Genomic DNA, 19,128 nt, shown 5'->3' on the forward strand with positions numbered 1-19,128 from the left:
CTTTGGTTGAGGTAAGTATTCCCTTTAGTGGAGGTAAGTAATCCCTTTAGTGGAGGTGAGTATTTAGTTTAGTTGAGGTAAGTATCCCCTAACAATGAGCCCCTCTGGGGACATGTGGCTCCCTCAGAGGGCCGTGCCAAACTGAAAACAAAATGTCTGCTGCTCCCTTTTGTACTCATAGCCCCTCCCTTTCTGAAAGTTCGTGTTGCTCCTGGTGTCAATGTAGTGATTTTTTTATGTACCCTTCTTTCTCATGCCTTTTTCAATTAAAAATCCTTTTTCCCTGGCTCCAATTCTTTATCCTTTAACTTATATAGTGTTCATATCTATGATTTACACTTTCTCCATTGGGTATGTGTGCCTCCCTTTAATGGCTACACTTCATCCATAGTATTATCAATGCCTACTGTAGTTAGTGGCTTCATCCATTATATGGGTTATAAATGTCCTTCACTGAGGTTTGAATAAGTTAAGGCCAGTGTTTTGGGGTCAGGGTGGGGGGTTGAAATTGAGTCAGGCCTTGAATGTTAGGGTTAGGGCCACAAAAGGGGCTTAGTATAGGTCCAATTGGTTAGGGTTAGTTCAGAAATGTATGGGCTGGGGTTAGATGGGATAGAGTGTGGGACTTAGACTAGGTTTAGCTTAATATAGCTTAGTATGGATAGGAGCACTGACCATTGATCCACAGGAGGCCCTGGCTGGTTAGGTTTGGGTTGGGGTTGGGGGCTCCACCTAAGTGGAGGCCCCCAAAGTGCACTCTCCACCCTGTGGATGGCCAGCTCTCCGTCCCCATCTTCTCTAAAGAGGTTTTATATACTCGTTCTATGAGTTATATTAGACTGGTTTCGCCTTTGTTATATGAAGTATTAAGTTTGGCAGTTTTTACATGTTTTTGTTTTTTGTTGTGTGGTTCCTTTAAATTTCCTCCATGTGCTTTGGTTAACCTGCTGTGTTCTCTCTCTTGTATGTCAGGTGGCGTTCGCTCGCGACGTTTCGTCCGCTTCTTGGGACTTCTTCAGGCGGCCATGACATACAGGTATTCTTTATTTCTTTTTTTCAGGTAGAGGTAAGTATCCCCTTATGGTGAGGTAAGTATTCCCTTTGGTTGAGGTAAGTATTCCCTTTAGTGGAGGTAAGTAATCCCTTTAGTGGAGGTGAGTATTTAGTTTAGTTGAGGTAAGTATCCCCTAACAATGAGCCCCTCTGGGGACATGTGGCTCCCTCAGAGGGCCGTGCCAAACTGAAAACAAAATGTCTGCTGCTCCCTTTTGTACTCATAGCCCCTCCCTTTCTGAAAGTTCGTGTTGCTCCTGGTGTCAATGTAGTGATTTTTTTATGTACCCTTCTTTCTCATGCCTTTTTCAATTAAAAATCCTTTTTCCCTGGCTCCAATTCTTTATCCTTTAACTTATATAGTGTTCATATCTATGATTTACACTTTCTCCATTGGGTATGTGTGCCTCCCTTTAATGGCTACACTTCATCCATAGTATTATCAATGCCTACTGTAGTTAGTGGCTTCATCCATTATATGGGTTATAAATGTCCTTCACTGAGGTTTGAATAAGTTAAGGCCAGTGTTTTGGGGTCAGGGTGGGGGGTTGAAATTGAGTCAGGCCTTGAATGTTAGGGTTAGGGCCACAAAAGGGGCTTAGTATAGGTCCAATTGGTTAGGGTTAGTTCAGAAATGTATGGGCTGGGGTTAGATGGGATAGAGTGTGGGACTTAGACTAGGTTTAGCTTAATATAGCTTAGTATGGATAGGAGCACTGACCATTGATCCACAGGAGGCCCTGGCTGGTTAGGTTTGGGTTGGGGTTGGGGGCTCCACCTAAGTGGAGGCCCCCAAAGTGCACTCTCCACCCTGTGGATGGCCAGCTCTCCGTCCCCATCTTCTCTAAAGAGGTTTTATATACTCGTTCTATGAGTTATATTAGACTGGTTTCGCCTTTGTTATATGAAGTATTAAGTTTGGCAGTTTTTACATGTTTTTGTTTTTTGTTGTGTGGTTCCTTTAAATTTCCTCCATGTGCTTTGGTTAACCTGCTGTGTTCTCTCTCTTGTATGTCAGGTGGCGTTCGCTCGCGACGTTTCGTCCGCTTCTTGGGACTTCTTCAGGCGGCCATGACATACAGGTATTCTTTATTTCTTTTTTTCAGGTAGAGGTAAGTATCCCCTTATGGTGAGGTAAGTATTCCCTTTGGTTGAGGTAAGTATTCCCTTTAGTGGAGGTAAGTAATCCCTTTAGTGGAGGTGAGTATTTAGTTTAGTTGAGGTAAGTATCCCCTAACAATGAGCCCCTCTGGGGACATGTGGCTCCCTCAGAGGGCCGTGCCAAACTGAAAACAAAATGTCTGCTGCTCCCTTTTGTACTCATAGCCCCTCCCTTTCTGAAAGTTCGTGTTGCTCCTGGTGTCAATGTAGTGATTTTTTTATGTACCCTTCTTTCTCATGCCTTTTTCAATTAAAAATCCTTTTTCCCTGGCTCCAATTCTTTATCCTTTAACTTATATAGTGTTCATATCTATGATTTACACTTTCTCCATTGGGTATGTGTGCCTCCCTTTAATGGCTACACTTCATCCATAGTATTATCAATGCCTACTGTAGTTAGTGGCTTCATCCATTATATGGGTTATAAATGTCCTTCACTGAGGTTTGAATAAGTTAAGGCCAGTGTTTTGGGGTCAGGGTGGGGGGTTGAAATTGAGTCAGGCCTTGAATGTTAGGGTTAGGGCCACAAAAGGGGCTTAGTATAGGTCCAATTGGTTAGGGTTAGTTCAGAAATGTATGGGCTGGGGTTAGATGGGATAGAGTGTGGGACTTAGACTAGGTTTAGCTTAATATAGCTTAGTATGGATAGGAGCACTGACCATTGATCCACAGGAGGCCCTGGCTGGTTAGGTTTGGGTTGGGGTTGGGGGCTCCACCTAAGTGGAGGCCCCCAAAGTGCACTCTCCACCCTGTGGATGGCCAGCTCTCCGTCCCCATCTTCTCTAAAGAGGTTTTATATACTCGTTCTATGAGTTATATTAGACTGGTTTCGCCTTTGTTATATGAAGTATTAAGTTTGGCAGTTTTTACATGTTTTTGTTTTTTGTTGTGTGGTTCCTTTAAATTTCCTCCATGTGCTTTGGTTAACCTGCTGTGTTCTCTCTCTTGTATGTCAGGTGGCGTTCGCTCGCGACGTTTCGTCCGCTTCTTGGGACTTCTTCAGGCGGCCATGACATACAGGTATTCTTTATTTCTTTTTTTCAGGTAGAGGTAAGTATCCCCTTATGGTGAGGTAAGTATTCCCTTTGGTTGAGGTAAGTATTCCCTTTAGTGGAGGTAAGTAATCCCTTTAGTGGAGGTGAGTATTTAGTTTAGTTGAGGTAAGTATCCCCTAACAATGAGCCCCTCTGGGGACATGTGGCTCCCTCAGAGGGCCGTGCCAAACTGAAAACAAAATGTCTGCTGCTCCCTTTTGTACTCATAGCCCCTCCCTTTCTGAAAGTTCGTGTTGCTCCTGGTGTCAATGTAGTGATTTTTTTATGTACCCTTCTTTCTCATGCCTTTTTCAATTAAAAATCCTTTTTCCCTGGCTCCAATTCTTTATCCTTTAACTTATATAGTGTTCATATCTATGATTTACACTTTCTCCATTGGGTATGTGTGCCTCCCTTTAATGGCTACACTTCATCCATAGTATTATCAATGCCTACTGTAGTTAGTGGCTTCATCCATTATATGGGTTATAAATGTCCTTCACTGAGGTTTGAATAAGTTAAGGCCAGTGTTTTGGGGTCAGGGTGGGGGGTTGAAATTGAGTCAGGCCTTGAATGTTAGGGTTAGGGCCACAAAAGGGGCTTAGTATAGGTCCAATTGGTTAGGGTTAGTTCAGAAATGTATGGGCTGGGGTTAGATGGGATAGAGTGTGGGACTTAGACTAGGTTTAGCTTAATATAGCTTAGTATGGATAGGAGCACTGACCATTGATCCACAGGAGGCCCTGGCTGGTTAGGTTTGGGTTGGGGTTGGGGGCTCCACCTAAGTGGAGGCCCCCAAAGTGCACTCTCCACCCTGTGGATGGCCAGCTCTCCGTCCCCATCTTCTCTAAAGAGGTTTTATATACTCGTTCTATGAGTTATATTAGACTGGTTTCGCCTTTGTTATATGAAGTATTAAGTTTGGCAGTTTTTACATGTTTTTGTTTTTTGTTGTGTGGTTCCTTTAAATTTCCTCCATGTGCTTTGGTTAACCTGCTGTGTTCTCTCTCTTGTATGTCAGGTGGCGTTCGCTCGCGACGTTTCGTCCGCTTCTTGGGACTTCTTCAGGCGGCCATGACATACAGGTATTCTTTATTTCTTTTTTCAGGTAGAGGTAAGTATCCCCTTATGGTGAGGTAAGTATTCCCTTTGGTTGAGGTAAGTATTCCCTTTAGTGGAGGTAAGTAATCCCTTTAGTGGAGGTGAGTATTTAGTTTAGTTGAGGTAAGTATCCCCTAACAATGAGCCCCTCTGGGGACATGTGGCTCCCTCAGAGGGCCGTGCCAAACTGAAAACAAAATGTCTGCTGCTCCCTTTTGTACTCATAGCCCCTCCCTTTCTGAAAGTTCGTGTTGCTCCTGGTGTCAATGTAGTGATTTTTTTATGTACCCTTCTTTCTCATGCCTTTTTCAATTAAAAATCCTTTTTCCCTGGCTCCAATTCTTTATCCTTTAACTTATATAGTGTTCATATCTATGATTTACACTTTCTCCATTGGGTATGTGTGCCTCCCTTTAATGGCTACACTTCATCCATAGTATTATCAATGCCTACTGTAGTTAGTGGCTTCATCCATTATATGGGTTATAAATGTCCTTCACTGAGGTTTGAATAAGTTAAGGCCAGTGTTTTGGGGTCAGGGTGGGGGGTTGAAATTGAGTCAGGCCTTGAATGTTAGGGTTAGGGCCACAAAAGGGGCTTAGTATAGGTCCAATTGGTTAGGGTTAGTTCAGAAATGTATGGGCTGGGGTTAGATGGGATAGAGTGTGGGACTTAGACTAGGTTTAGCTTAATATAGCTTAGTATGGATAGGAGCACTGACCATTGATCCACAGGAGGCCCTGGCTGGTTAGGTTTGGGTTGGGGTTGGGGGCTCCACCTAAGTGGAGGCCCCCAAAGTGCACTCTCCACCCTGTGGATGGCCAGCTCTCCGTCCCCATCTTCTCTAAAGAGGTTTTATATACTCGTTCTATGAGTTATATTAGACTGGTTTCGCCTTTGTTATATGAAGTATTAAGTTTGGCAGTTTTTACATGTTTTTGTTTTTTGTTGTGTGGTTCCTTTAAATTTCCTCCATGTGCTTTGGTTAACCTGCTGTGTTCTCTCTCTTGTATGTCAGGTGGCGTTCGCTCGCGACGTTTCGTCCGCTTCTTGGGACTTCTTCAGGCGGCCATGACATACAGGTATTCTTTATTTCTTTTTTTCAGGTAGAGGTAAGTATCCCCTTATGGTGAGGTAAGTATTCCCTTTGGTTGAGGTAAGTATTCCCTTTAGTGGAGGTAAGTAATCCCTTTAGTGGAGGTGAGTATTTAGTTTAGTTGAGGTAAGTATCCCCTAACAATGAGCCCCTCTGGGGACATGTGGCTCCCTCAGAGGGCCGTGCCAAACTGAAAACAAAATGTCTGCTGCTCCCTTTTGTACTCATAGCCCCTCCCTTTCTGAAAGTTCGTGTTGCTCCTGGTGTCAATGTAGTGATTTTTTTATGTACCCTTCTTTCTCATGCCTTTTTCAATTAAAAATCCTTTTTCCCTGGCTCCAATTCTTTATCCTTTAACTTATATAGTGTTCATATCTATGATTTACACTTTCTCCATTGGGTATGTGTGCCTCCCTTTAATGGCTACACTTCATCCATAGTATTATCAATGCCTACTGTAGTTAGTGGCTTCATCCATTATATGGGTTATAAATGTCCTTCACTGAGGTTTGAATAAGTTAAGGCCAGTGTTTTGGGGTCAGGGTGGGGGGGTTGAAATTGAGTCAGGCCTTGAATGTTAGGGTTAGGGCCACAAAAGGGGCTTAGTATAGGTCCAATTGGTTAGGGTTAGTTCAGAAATGTATGGGCTGGGGTTAGATGGGATAGAGTGTGGGACTTAGACTAGGTTTAGCTTAATATAGCTTAGTATGGATAGGAGCACTGACCATTGATCCACAGGAGGCCCTGGCTGGTTAGGTTTGGGTTGGGGTTGGGGGCTCCACCTAAGTGGAGGCCCCCAAAGTGCACTCTCCACCCTGTGGATGGCCAGCTCTCCGTCCCCATCTTCTCTAAAGAGGTTTTATATACTCGTTCTATGAGTTATATTAGACTGGTTTCGCCTTTGTTATATGAAGTATTAAGTTTGGCAGTTTTTACATGTTTTTGTTTTTTGTTGTGTGGTTCCTTTAAATTTCCTCCATGTGCTTTGGTTAACCTGCTGTGTTCTCTCTCTTGTATGTCAGGTGGCGTTCGCTCGCGACGTTTCGTCCGCTTCTTGGGACTTCTTCAGGCGGCCATGACATACAGGTATTCTTTATTTCTTTTTTTCAGGTAGAGGTAAGTATCCCCTTATGGTGAGGTAAGTATTCCCTTTGGTTGAGGTAAGTATTCCCTTTAGTGGAGGTAAGTAATCCCTTTAGTGGAGGTGAGTATTTAGTTTAGTTGAGGTAAGTATCCCCTAACAATGAGCCCCTCTGGGGACATGTGGCTCCCTCAGAGGGCCGTGCCAAACTGAAAACAAAATGTCTGCTGCTCCCTTTTGTACTCATAGCCCCTCCCTTTCTGAAAGTTCGTGTTGCTCCTGGTGTCAATGTAGTGATTTTTTTATGTACCCTTCTTTCTCATGCCTTTTTCAATTAAAAATCCTTTTTCCCTGGCTCCAATTCTTTATCCTTTAACTTATATAGTGTTCATATCTATGATTTACACTTTCTCCATTGGGTATGTGTGCCTCCCTTTAATGGCTACACTTCATCCATAGTATTATCAATGCCTACTGTAGTTAGTGGCTTCATCCATTATATGGGTTATAAATGTCCTTCACTGAGGTTTGAATAAGTTAAGGCCAGTGTTTTGGGGTCAGGGTGGGGGGTTGAAATTGAGTCAGGCCTTGAATGTTAGGGTTAGGGCCACAAAAGGGGCTTAGTATAGGTCCAATTGGTTAGGGTTAGTTCAGAAATGTATGGGCTGGGGTTAGATGGGATAGAGTGTGGGACTTAGACTAGGTTTAGCTTAATATAGCTTAGTATGGATAGGAGCACTGACCATTGATCCACAGGAGGCCCTGGCTGGTTAGGTTTGGGTTGGGGTTGGGGGCTCCACCTAAGTGGAGGCCCCCAAAGTGCACTCTCCACCCTGTGGATGGCCAGCTCTCCGTCCCCATCTTCTCTAAAGAGGTTTTATATACTCGTTCTATGAGTTATATTAGACTGGTTTCGCCTTTGTTATATGAAGTATTAAGTTTGGCAGTTTTTACATGTTTTTGTTTTTTGTTGTGTGGTTCCTTTAAATTTCCTCCATGTGCTTTGGTTAACCTGCTGTGTTCTCTCTCTTGTATGTCAGGTGGCGTTCGCTCGCGACGTTTCGTCCGCTTCTTGGGACTTCTTCAGGCGGCCATGACATACAGGTATTCTTTATTTTTTTTTTTCAGGTAGAGGTAAGTATCCCCTTATGGTGAGGTAAGTATTCCCTTTGGTTGAGGTAAGTATTCCCTTTAGTGGAGGTAAGTAATCCCTTTAGTGGAGGTGAGTATTTAGTTTAGTTGAGGTAAGTATCCCCTAACAATGAGCCCCTCTGGGGACATGTGGCTCCCTCAGAGGGCCGTGCCAAACTGAAAACAAAATGTCTGCTGCTCCCTTTTGTACTCATAGCCCCTCCCTTTCTGAAAGTTCGTGTTGCTCCTGGTGTCAATGTAGTGATTTTTTTATGTACCCTTCTTTCTCATGCCTTTTTCAATTAAAAATCCTTTTTCCCTGGCTCCAATTCTTTATCCTTTAACTTATATAGTGTTCATATCTATGATTTACACTTTCTCCATTGGGTATGTGTGCCTCCCTTTAATGGCTACACTTCATCCATAGTATTATCAATGCCTACTGTAGTTAGTGGCTTCATCCATTATATGGGTTATAAATGTCCTTCACTGAGGTTTGAATAAGTTAAGGCCAGTGTTTTGGGGTCAGGGTGGGGGGTTGAAATTGAGTCAGGCCTTGAATGTTAGGGTTAGGGCCACAAAAGGGGCTTAGTATAGGTCCAATTGGTTAGGGTTAGTTCAGAAATGTATGGGCTGGGGTTAGATGGGATAGAGTGTGGGACTTAGACTAGGTTTAGCTTAATATAGCTTAGTATGGATAGGAGCACTGACCATTGATCCACAGGAGGCCCTGGCTGGTTAGGTTTGGGTTGGGGTTGGGGGCTCCACCTAAGTGGAGGCCCCCAAAGTGCACTCTCCACCCTGTGGATGGCCAGCTCTCCGTCCCCATCTTCTCTAAAGAGGTTTTATATACTCGTTCTATGAGTTATATTAGACTGGTTTCGCCTTTGTTATATGAAGTATTAAGTTTGGCAGTTTTTACATGTTTTTGTTTTTTGTTGTGTGGTTCCTTTAAATTTCCTCCATGTGCTTTGGTTAACCTGCTGTGTTCTCTCTCTTGTATGTCAGGTGGCGTTCGCTCGCGACGTTTCGTCCGCTTCTTGGGACTTCTTCAGGCGGCCATGACATACAGGTATTCTTTATTTTCTTTTTTCAGGTAGAGGTAAGTATCCCCTTATGGTGAGGTAAGTATTCCCTTTGGTTGAGGTAAGTATTCCCTTTAGTGGAGGTAAGTAATCCCTTTAGTGGAGGTGAGTATTTAGTTTAGTTGAGGTAAGTATCCCCTAACAATGAGCCCCTCTGGGGACATGTGGCTCCCTCAGAGGGCCGTGCCAAACTGAAAACAAAATGTCTGCTGCTCCCTTTTGTACTCATAGCCCCTCCCTTTCTGAAAGTTCGTGTTGCTCCTGGTGTCAATGTAGTGATTTTTTTATGTACCCTTCTTTCTCATGCCTTTTTCAATTAAAAATCCTTTTTCCCTGGCTCCAATTCTTTATCCTTTAACTTATATAGTGTTCATATCTATGATTTACACTTTCTCCATTGGGTATGTGTGCCTCCCTTTAATGGCTACACTTCATCCATAGTATTATCAATGCCTACTGTAGTTAGTGGCTTCATCCATTATATGGGTTATAAATGTCCTTCACTGAGGTTTGAATAAGTTAAGGCCAGTGTTTTGGGGTCAGGGTGGGGGGTTGAAATTGAGTCAGGCCTTGAATGTTAGGGTTAGGGCCACAAAAGGGGCTTAGTATAGGTCCAATTGGTTAGGGTTAGTTCAGAAATGTATGGGCTGGGGTTAGATGGGATAGAGTGTGGGACTTAGACTAGGTTTAGCTTAATATAGCTTAGTATGGATAGGAGCACTGACCATTGATCCACAGGAGGCCCTGGCTGGTTAGGTTTGGGTTGGGGTTGGGGGCTCCACCTAAGTGGAGGCCCCCAAAGTGCACTCTCCACCCTGTGGATGGCCAGCTCTCCGTCCCCATCTTCTCTAAAGAGGTTTTATATACTCGTTCTATGAGTTATATTAGACTGGTTTCCGTCCTTTGTTATATTGAAGTATTAAGTTTGGCAGTTTTTACATGTTTTTGTTTTTTGTTGTGTGGTTCCTTTAAATTTCCTCCATGTGCTTTGGTTAACCTGCTGTGTTCTCTCTCTTGTATGTCAGGTGGCGTTCGCTCGCGACGTTTCGTCCGCTTCTTGGGACTTCTTCAGGCGGCCATGACATACAGGTATTCTTTCTTTTTTTTTTTTCAGGTAGAGGTAAGTATCCCCTTATGGTGAGGTAAGTATTCCCTTTGGTTGAGGTAAGTATTCCCTTTAGTGGAGGTAAGTAATCCCTTTAGTGGAGGTGAGTATTTAGTTTAGTTGAGGTAAGTATCCCCTAACAATGAGCCCCTCTGGGGACATGTGGCTCCCTCAGAGGGCCGTGCCAAACTGAAAACAAAATGTCTGCTGCTCCCTTTTGTACTCATAGCCCCTCCCTTTCTGAAAGTTCGTGTTGCTCCTGGTGTCAATGTAGTGATTTTTTTATGTACCCTTCTTTCTCATGCCTTTTTCAATTAAAAATCCTTTTTCCCTGGCTCCAATTCTTTATCCTTTAACTTATATAGTGTTCATATCTATGATTTACACTTTCTCCATTGGGTATGTGTGCCTCCCTTTAATGGCTACACTTCATCCATAGTATTATCAATGCCTACTGTAGTTAGTGGCTTCATCCATTATATGGGTTATAAATGTCCTTCACTGAGGTTTGAATAAGTTAAGGCCAGTGTTTTGGGGTCAGGGTGGGGGGTTGAAATTGAGTCAGGCCTTGAATGTTAGGGTTAGGGCCACAAAAGGGGCTTAGTATAGGTCCAATTGGTTAGGGTTAGTTCAGAAATGTATGGGCTGGGGTTAGATGGGATAGAGTGTGGGACTTAGACTAGGTTTAGCTTAATATAGCTTAGTATGGATAGGAGCACTGACCATTGATCCACAGGAGGCCCTGGCTGGTTAGGTTTGGGTTGGGGTTGGGGGCTCCACCTAAGTGGAGGCCCCCAAAGTGCACTCTCCACCCTGTGGATGGCCAGCTCTCCGTCCCCATCTTCTCTAAAGAGGTTTTATATACTCGTTCTATGAGTTATATTAGACTGGTTTCGCCTTTGTTATATGAAGTATTAAGTTTGGCAGTTTTTACATGTTTTTGTTTTTTGTTGTGTGGTTCCTTTAAATTTCCTCCATGTGCTTTGGTTAACCTGCTGTGTTCTCTCTCTTGTATGTCAGGTGGCGTTCGCTCGCGACGTTTCGTCCGCTTCTTGGGACTTCTTCAGGCGGCCATGACATACAGGTATTCTTTATTTCTTTTTTTTCAGGTAGAGGTAAGTATCCCCTTATGGTGAGGTAAGTATTCCCTTTGGTTGAGGTAAGTATTCCCTTTAGTGGAGGTAAGTAATCCCTTTAGTGGAGGTGAGTATTTAGTTTAGTTGAGGTAAGTATCCCCTAACAATGAGCCCCTCTGGGGACATGTGGCTCCCTCAGAGGGCCGTGCCAAACTGAAAACAAAATGTCTGCTGCTCCCTTTTGTACTCATAGCCCCTCCCTTTCTGAAAGTTCGTGTTGCTCCCTGGTGTCAATGTAGTGATTTTTTAATGTACCCTTCTTTCTCATGCCTTTTTTCAATTAAAAATCCTTTTTCCCTGGCTCCAATTCTTTATCCTTTAACTTATATAGTGTTCATATCTATGATTTACACTTTCTCCATTGGGTATGTGTGCCTCCCTTTAATGGCTACACTTCATCCATAGTATTATCAATGCCTACTGTAGTTAGTGGCTTCATCCATTATATGGGTTATAAATGTCCTTCACTGAGGTTTGAATAAGTTAAGGCCAGTGTTTTGGGGTCAGGGTGGGGGGTTGAAATTGAGTCAGGCCTTGAATGTTAGGGTTAGGGCCACAAAAGGGGCTTAGTATAGGTCCAATTGGTTAGGGTTAGTACAGAAATGTATGGGCTGGGGTTAGATGGGATAGAGTGTGGGACTTAGACTAGGTTTAGCTTAATATAGCTTAGTATGGATAGGAGCACTGACCATTGATCCACAGGAGGCCCTGGCTGGTTAGGTTTGGGTTGGGGTTGGGGGCTCCACCTAAGTGGAGGCCCCCAAAGTGCACTCTCCACCCTGTGGATGGCCAGCTCTCCGTCCCCATCTTCTCTAAAGAGGTTTTATATACTCGTTCTATGAGTTATATTAGACTGGTTTCGCCTTTGTTATATGAAGTATTAAGTTTTGTAGGTTCAGTTTTTTACATGTTTTTGTTTTTTGTTGTGTGGTTCCTTTAAATTTCCTCCATGTGCTTTGGTTAACCTGCTGTGTTCTCTCTCTTGTATGTCAGGTGGCGTTCGCTCGCGACGTTTCGTCCGCTTCTTGGGACTTCTTCAGGCGGCCATGACATACAGGTATTCTTTATTTTCTTTTTTCAGGTAGAGGTAAGTATCCCCTTATGGTGAGGTAAGTATTCCCTTTGGTTGAGGTAAGTATTCCCTTTAGTGGAGGTAAGTAATCCCTTTAGTGGAGGTGAGTATTTAGTTTAGTTGAGGTAAGTATCCCCTAACAATGAGCCCCTCTGGGGACATGTGGCTCCCTCAGAGGGCCGTGCCAAACTGAAAACAAAATGTCTGCTGCTCCCTTTTGTACTCATAGCCCCTCCCTTTCTGAAAGTTCGTGTTGCTCCCTGGTGTCAATGTAGTGATTTTTTAATGTACCCTTCTTTCTCATGCCTTTTTCAATTAAAAATCCTTTTTCCCTGGCTCCAATTCTTTATCCTTTAACTTATATAGTGTTCATATCTATGATTTACACTTTCTCCATTGGGTATGTGTGCCTCCCTTTAATGGCTACACTTCATCCATAGTATTATCAATGCCTACTGTAGTTAGTGGCTTCATCCATTATATGGGTTATAAATGTCCTTCACTGAGGTTTGAATAAGTTAAGGCCAGTGTTTTGGGGTCAGGGTGGGGGGTTGAAATTGAGTCAGGCCTTGAATGTTAGGGTTAGGGCCACAAAAGGGGCTTAGTATAGGTCCAATTGGTTAGGGTTAGTACAGAAATGTATGGGCTGGGGTTAGATGGGATAGAGTGTGGGATTTAGACTAGGTTTAGCTTAATATAGCTTAGTATGGATAGGAGCACTGACCATTGATCCACAGGAGGCCCTGGCTGGTTAGGTTTGGGTTGGGGTGGGGGTCTCCACCTAAGTGGAGGCCCCCAAAGTGCACTCTCCACCCTGTGGATGGCCAGCTCTCCGTCCCCATCTTCTCTAAAGAGGTTTTATATACTCGTTCTATGAGTTATATTAGACTGGTTTCGCCTTTGTTATATGAAGTATTAATGTTTGGTTTCAGTTTGTTTTTACATGTTTTTGTTTTTTGTTGTGTGGTTCCTTTAAATTTCCTCCATGTGCTTTGGTTAACCTGCTGTGTTCTCTCTCTTGTATGTCAGGTGGCGTTCGCTCGCGACGTTTCGTCCGCTTCTTGGGACTTCTTCAGGCGGCCATGACATACAGGTATTCTTTATTTCTTTTTTTCAGGTAGAGGTAAGTATCCCCTTATGGTGAGGTAAGTATTCCCTTTGGTTGAGGTAAGTATTCCCTTTAGTGGAGGTAAGTAATCCCTTTAGTGGAGGTGAGTATTTAGTTTAGTTGAGGTAAGTATCCCCTAACAATGAGCCCCTCTGGGGACATGTGGCTCCCTCAGAGGGCCGTGCCAAACTGAAAACAAAATGTCTGCTGCTCCCTTTTGTACTCATAGCCCCTCCCTTTCTGAAAGTTCGTGTTGCTCCCTGGTGTCAATGTAGTGATTTTTTTATGTACCCTTCTTTCTCATGCCTTTTTCAATTAAAAATCCTTTTTCCCTGGCTCCAATTCTTTATCCTTTAACTTATATAGTGTTCATATCTATGATTTACACTTTCTCCATTGGGTATGTGTGCCTCCCTTTAATGGCTACACTTCATCCATAGTATTATCAATGCCTACTGTAGTTAGTGGCTTCATCCATTATATGGGTTATAAATGTCCTTCACTGAGGTTTGAATAAGTTAAGGCCAGTGTTTTGGGGTCAGGGTGGGGGGTTGAAATTGAGTCAGGCCTTGAATTTTAGGGTTAGGGCCACAAAAGGGGCTTAGTATAGGTCCAATTGGTTAGGGTTAGTACAGAAATGTATGGGCTGGGGTTAGATGGGATAGAGTGTGGGACTTAGACTAGGTTTAGCTTAATATAGCTTAGTATGGATAGGAGCACTGACCATTGATCCACAGGAGGCCCTGGCTGGTTAGGTTTGGGTTGGGGTTGGGGGCTCCACCTAAGTGGAGGCCCCCAAAGTGCACTCTCCACCCTGTGGATGGCCAGCTCTCCGTCCCCATCTTCTCTAAAGAGGTTTTATATACTCGTTCTATGAGTTATATTAGACTGGTTTCGCCTTTGTTATATGAAGTATTAATTTGTTTGTAGGTTTTCAGTTTTTACATGTTTTTTTTTTTTGTTGTGTGGTTCCTTTAAATTTCCTCCATGTGCTTTGGTTAACCTGCTGTGTTCTCTCTCTTGTATGTCAGGTGGCGTTCGCTCGCGACGTTTCGTCCGCTTCTTGGGACTTCTTCAGGCGGCCATGACATACAGGTATTCTTTATTTCTTTTTTTCAGGTAGAGGTAAGTATCCCCTTATGGTGAGGTAAGTATTCCCTTTGGTTGAGGTAAGTATTCCCTTTAGTGGAGGTAAGTAATCCCTTTAGTGGAGGTGAGTATTTAGTTTAGTTGAGGTAAGTATCCCCTAACAATGAGCCCCTCTGGGGACATGTGGCTCCCTCAGAGGGCCGTGCCAAACTGAAAACAAAATGTCTGCTGCTCCCTTTTGTACTCATAGCCCCTCCCTTTCTGAAAGTTCGTGTTGCTCCTGGTGTCAATGTAGTGATTTTTTTATGTACCCTTCTTTCTCATGCCTTTTTCAATTAAAAATCCTTTTTCCCTGGCTCCAATTCTTTATCCTTTAACTTATATAGTGTTCATATCTATGATTTACACTTTCTCCATTGGGTATGTGTGCCTCCCTTTAATGGCTACACTTCATCCATAGTATTATCAATGCCTACTGTAGTTAGTGGCTTCATCCATTATATGGGTTATAAATGTCCTTCACTGAGGTTTGAATAAGTTAAGGCCAGTGTTTTGGGGTCAGGGTGGGGGGTTGAAATTGAGTCAGGCCTTGAATTTTAGGGTTAGGGCCACAAAAGGGGCTTAGTATAGGTCCAATTGGTTAGGGTTAGTACAGAAATGTATGGGCTGGGGTTAGATGGGATAGAGTGTGGGACTTAGACTAGGTTTAGCTTAATATAGCTTAGTATGGATAGGAGCACTGACCATTGATCCACAGGAGGCCCTGGCTGGTTAGGTTTGGGTTGGGGTTGGGGGCTCCACCTAAGTGGAGGCCCCCAAAGTGCACTCTCCACCCTGTGGATGGCCAGCTCTCCGTCCCCATCTTCTCTAAAGAGGTTTTATATACTCGTTCTATGAGTTATATTAGACTGGTTTCGCCTTTGTTATATGAATATTGTTGTAGGTTTTAAGTTTGGCAGTTTTTACATGTTTTTGTTTTTTGTTGTGTGGTTCCTTTAAATTTCCTCCATGTGCTTTGGTTAACCTGCTGTGTTCTCTCTCTTGTATGTCAGGTGGCGTTCGCTCGCGACGTTTCGTCCGCTTCTTGGGACTTCTTCAGGCGGCCATGACATACAGGTATTCTTTATTTCTTTTTTTCAGGTAGAGGTAAGTATCCCCTTATGGTGAGGTAAGTATTCCCTTTGGTTGAGGTAAGTATTCCCTTTAGTGGAGGTAAGTAATCCCTTTAGTGGAGGTGAGTATTTAGTTTAGTTGAGGTAAGTATCCCCTAACAATGAGCCCCTCTGGGGACATGTGGCTCCCTCAGAGGGCCGTGCCAAACTGAAAACAAAATGTCTGCTGCTCCCTTTTGTACTCATAGCCCCTCCCTTTCTGAAAGTTCGTGTTGCTCCCTGGTGTCAATGTAGTGATTTTTTTATGTACCCTTCTTTCTCATGCCTTTTTCAATTAAAAATCCTTTTTCCCTGGCTCCAATTCTTTATCCTTTAACTTATATAGTGTTCATATCTATGATTTACACTTTCTCCATTGGGTATGTGTGCCTCCCTTTAATGGCTACACTTCATCCATAGTATTATCAATGCCTACTGTAGTTAGTGGCTTCATCCATTATATGGGTTATAAATGTCCTTCACTGAGGTTTGAATAAGTTAAGGCCAGTGTTTTGGGGTCAGGGTGGGGGGTTGAAATTGAGTCAGGCCTTGAATGTTAGGGTTAGGGCCACAAAAGGGGCTTAGTATAGGTCCAATTGGTTAGGGTTAGTACAGAAATGTATGGGCTGGGGTTAGATGGGATAGAGTGTGGGACTTAGACTAGGTTTAGCTTAATATAGCTTAGCATGGGTAGGAGCACTGACCATTGATCCACAGGAGGCCCTGGCTGGTTAGGTTTGGGTTGGGGTGGGGGTCTCCACCTAAGTGGAGGCCCCCAAAGTGCACTCGCCACCACTGTGGATGGCCAGCTCTCCGTCCCCATCTTCTCTAAAGAGGTTTTATATACTCGTTCTATGAGTTATATTAGAACCGGTTCGCCTTTGTTATATGAAGTATAATTATTGTTTAGGTCCTCAGTTTGACAGTTTTTGCATGTTTTTGTTTTTTGTTGTGTGGTTCCTTTAATTTTCCTCCATGTGCTTTGGTTAACCTGCTGTGTTCTCTCTCTTGTATGTCAGGTGGCGGTCGCGACGTTTCGTCCGCTTCTTGGGACTTCTTCAGGCGGCCATGACATACAGGTTTTATTTCTTTTCCGGTAGAGGTAAGTATCCCCTTATGGTGAGGTAAGTATTCCCTTTAGTGGAGGTAAGTATTCCCTTTAGTGGAGGTAAGTAATCCCTTTAGTTGAGGTAAGTATTTAGTTGAGGTAAGTATTTAGTTGAGGTAGTTATCCCCTAACAGTGTGCCCCTCTGGGGACATGTGGCTCCCTCAGAGGGCCGTGCCAAACTGAATTCAAAATGTCCACTGCTCCCTTTTATGCTCTGAGCCCCTCCCTTTCTGAAAGTTCGTGTTGCTCCCTGGTGTCAATGTAGTGATTTTTTAATGTACCCTTCTTTCTCATGCCTTTTTCAATTAAAAATCCTTTTTCCCTGGCTCCAATTCTTTATCCTTTAACTTATATAGTGTTCATATCTATGATTTACACTTTCTCCATTGGGTATGTGTGCCTCCCTTTAATGGCTACACTTCATCCATAGTATTATCAATGCCTACTGTAGTTAGTGGCTTCATCCATTATATGGGTTATAAATGTCCTTCACTGAGGTTTGAATAAGTTAAGGCCAGTGTTTTGGGGTCAGGGTGGGGGGTTGAAATTGAGTCAGGCCTTGAATTGTTAGGGTTAGGGCCACAAAAGGGGCTTAGTATAGGTCCAATTGGTTAGGGTTAGTACAGAAATGATATGGGCTGGGGTTAGATGGGATAGAGTGTGGGATTTAGACTAGGTTTAGCTTAATATAGCTTAGTATGGATAGGAGCACTGACCATTGATCCACAGGAGGCCCTGGCTGGTTAGGTTTGGGTTGGGGTGGGGGTCTCCACCTAAGTGGAGGCCCCCAAAGTGCACTCTCCACCCTGTGGATGGCCAGCTCTCCGTCCCCATCTTCTCTAAAGAGGTTTTATATACTCGTTCTATGAGTTATATTAGACTGGTTTCGCCTTTGTTATATGAAGTATATATATTGTATGTAGGTCCTCAGTTTGTCAGTTTTTGCATGTTTTTGTTTTTTGTTGTGTGGTTCCTTTAATTTTCCTCCATGTGTTTTGGTTAACCTGCTGTGTTCTCTCTCTTGTATGTCAGGTGGCGTTCGCTCGCGACGTTTCGTCCGCTTCTTGGGACTTCTTCAGGCGGCCATGACATACAGGTATTCTTTATTTCTTTTTTTCCTAGGTAGAGGTAAGTATCCCCTTATGGTGAGGTAAGTATTCCCTTTAGTGGAGGTAAGTATTCCCTTTAGTGGAGGTAAGTAATCCCTTTAGTTGAGGTAAGTATTTAGTTGAGGTAAGTATTTAGTTGAGGTAGTTATCCCCTAACAGTGTGCCCCTCTGGGGACATGTGGCTCCCTCAGAGGGCCGTGCCAAACTGAAAACAAAATGTCTGCTGCTCCCTTTTGTACTCATAGCCCCTCCCTTTCTGAAAGTTCGTGTTGCTCCCTGGTGTCAATGTAGTGATTTTTTAATGTACCCTTCTTTCTCATGCCTTTTTTCAATTAAAAATCCTTTTTCCCTGGCTCCAATTCTTTATCCTTTAACTTATATAGTGTTCATATCTATGATTTACACTTTCTCCATTGGGTATGTGTGCCTCCCTTTAATGGCTACACTTCATCCATAGTATTATCAATGCCTACTGTAGTTAGTGGCTTCATCCATTATATGGGTTATAAATGTCCTTCACTGAGGTTTGAATAAGTTAAGGCCAGTGTTTTGGGGTCAGGGTGGGGGGTTGAAATTGAGTCAGGCCTTGAATTTTAGGGTTAGGGCCACAAAAGGGGCTTAGTATAGGTCCAATTGGTTAGGGTTAGTACAGAAATGTATGGGCTGGGGTTAGATGGGATAGAGTGTGGGATTTAGACTAGGTTTAGCTTAATATAGCTTAGTATGGATAGGAGCACTGACCATTGATCCACAGGAGGCCCTGGCTGGTTAGGTTTGGGTTGGGGTGGGGGTCTCCACCTAAGTGGAGGCCCCCAAAGTGCACTCTCCACCCTGTGGATGGCCAGCTCTCCGTCCCCATCTTCTCTAAAGAGGTTTTATATACTCGTTCTATGAGTTATATTAGACTGGTTTCGCCTTTGTTATATGAAGTATAATTATCTGTTTGTAGGTCTTCAGTTTGACAGTTTTTGCATGTTTTTGTTTTTTGTTGTGTGGTTCCTTTAATTTTCCTCCATGTGATTTTTGGTTAACCTGCTGTGTTCTCTCTCTTGTATGTCAGGTGGCGTTCGCTCGCGACGTTTCGTCCGCTTCTTGGGACTTCTTCAGGCGGCCATGACATACAGGTATTCTAAATTTCTTTTTTTCCCAGGTAGAGGTGAGTATCCCCTTATGGTGAGGTAAGTATTCCCTTTGGTTGAGGTAAGTATTCCCTTTAGTGGAGGTAAGTAATCCCTTTAGTTGAGGTAAGTATTTAGTTTAGTTGAGGTAGTTATCCCCTAACAGTGTGCCCCTCTGGGGACATGTGGCTCCCTCAGAGGGCCGTGCCAAACTGAATTCAAAATGTCTGCTGCTCCCTTTTGTACTCATAGCCCCTCCCTTTCTGAAAGTTCGTGTTGCTCCCTGGTGTCAATGTAGTGATTTTTAATGTACCCTTCTTTCTCATGCCTTTTTCAATTAAAAATCCTTTTTCCCTGGCTCCAATTCTTTATCCTTTAACTTATATAGT

The 19,128-nt window shown here is 43.4% G+C and overlaps 1 long non-coding RNA gene across 1 annotated transcript; it reads left to right on the top strand.

The window, feature by feature from the left end:
• Positions 1 to 16,422: 16,422 nt before the first annotated feature.
• LOC127374729 (uncharacterized) lies at positions 16,423 to 17,816 on the top strand. Its single transcript, XR_007887243.1, has 3 exons — positions 16,423 to 16,505; positions 16,550 to 16,571; positions 17,663 to 17,816. It is a non-coding gene; the product is annotated as an uncharacterized LOC127374729 (long non-coding RNA).
• The last annotated feature ends 1,312 nt before the right edge of the window (positions 17,817 to 19,128 follow it).

Source organism: Dicentrarchus labrax, unplaced genomic scaffold (genome assembly GCF_905237075.1).
Source record: "Dicentrarchus labrax unplaced genomic scaffold, dlabrax2021, whole genome shotgun sequence".
NCBI lineage: Eukaryota > Metazoa > Chordata > Actinopteri > Moronidae > Dicentrarchus > Dicentrarchus labrax.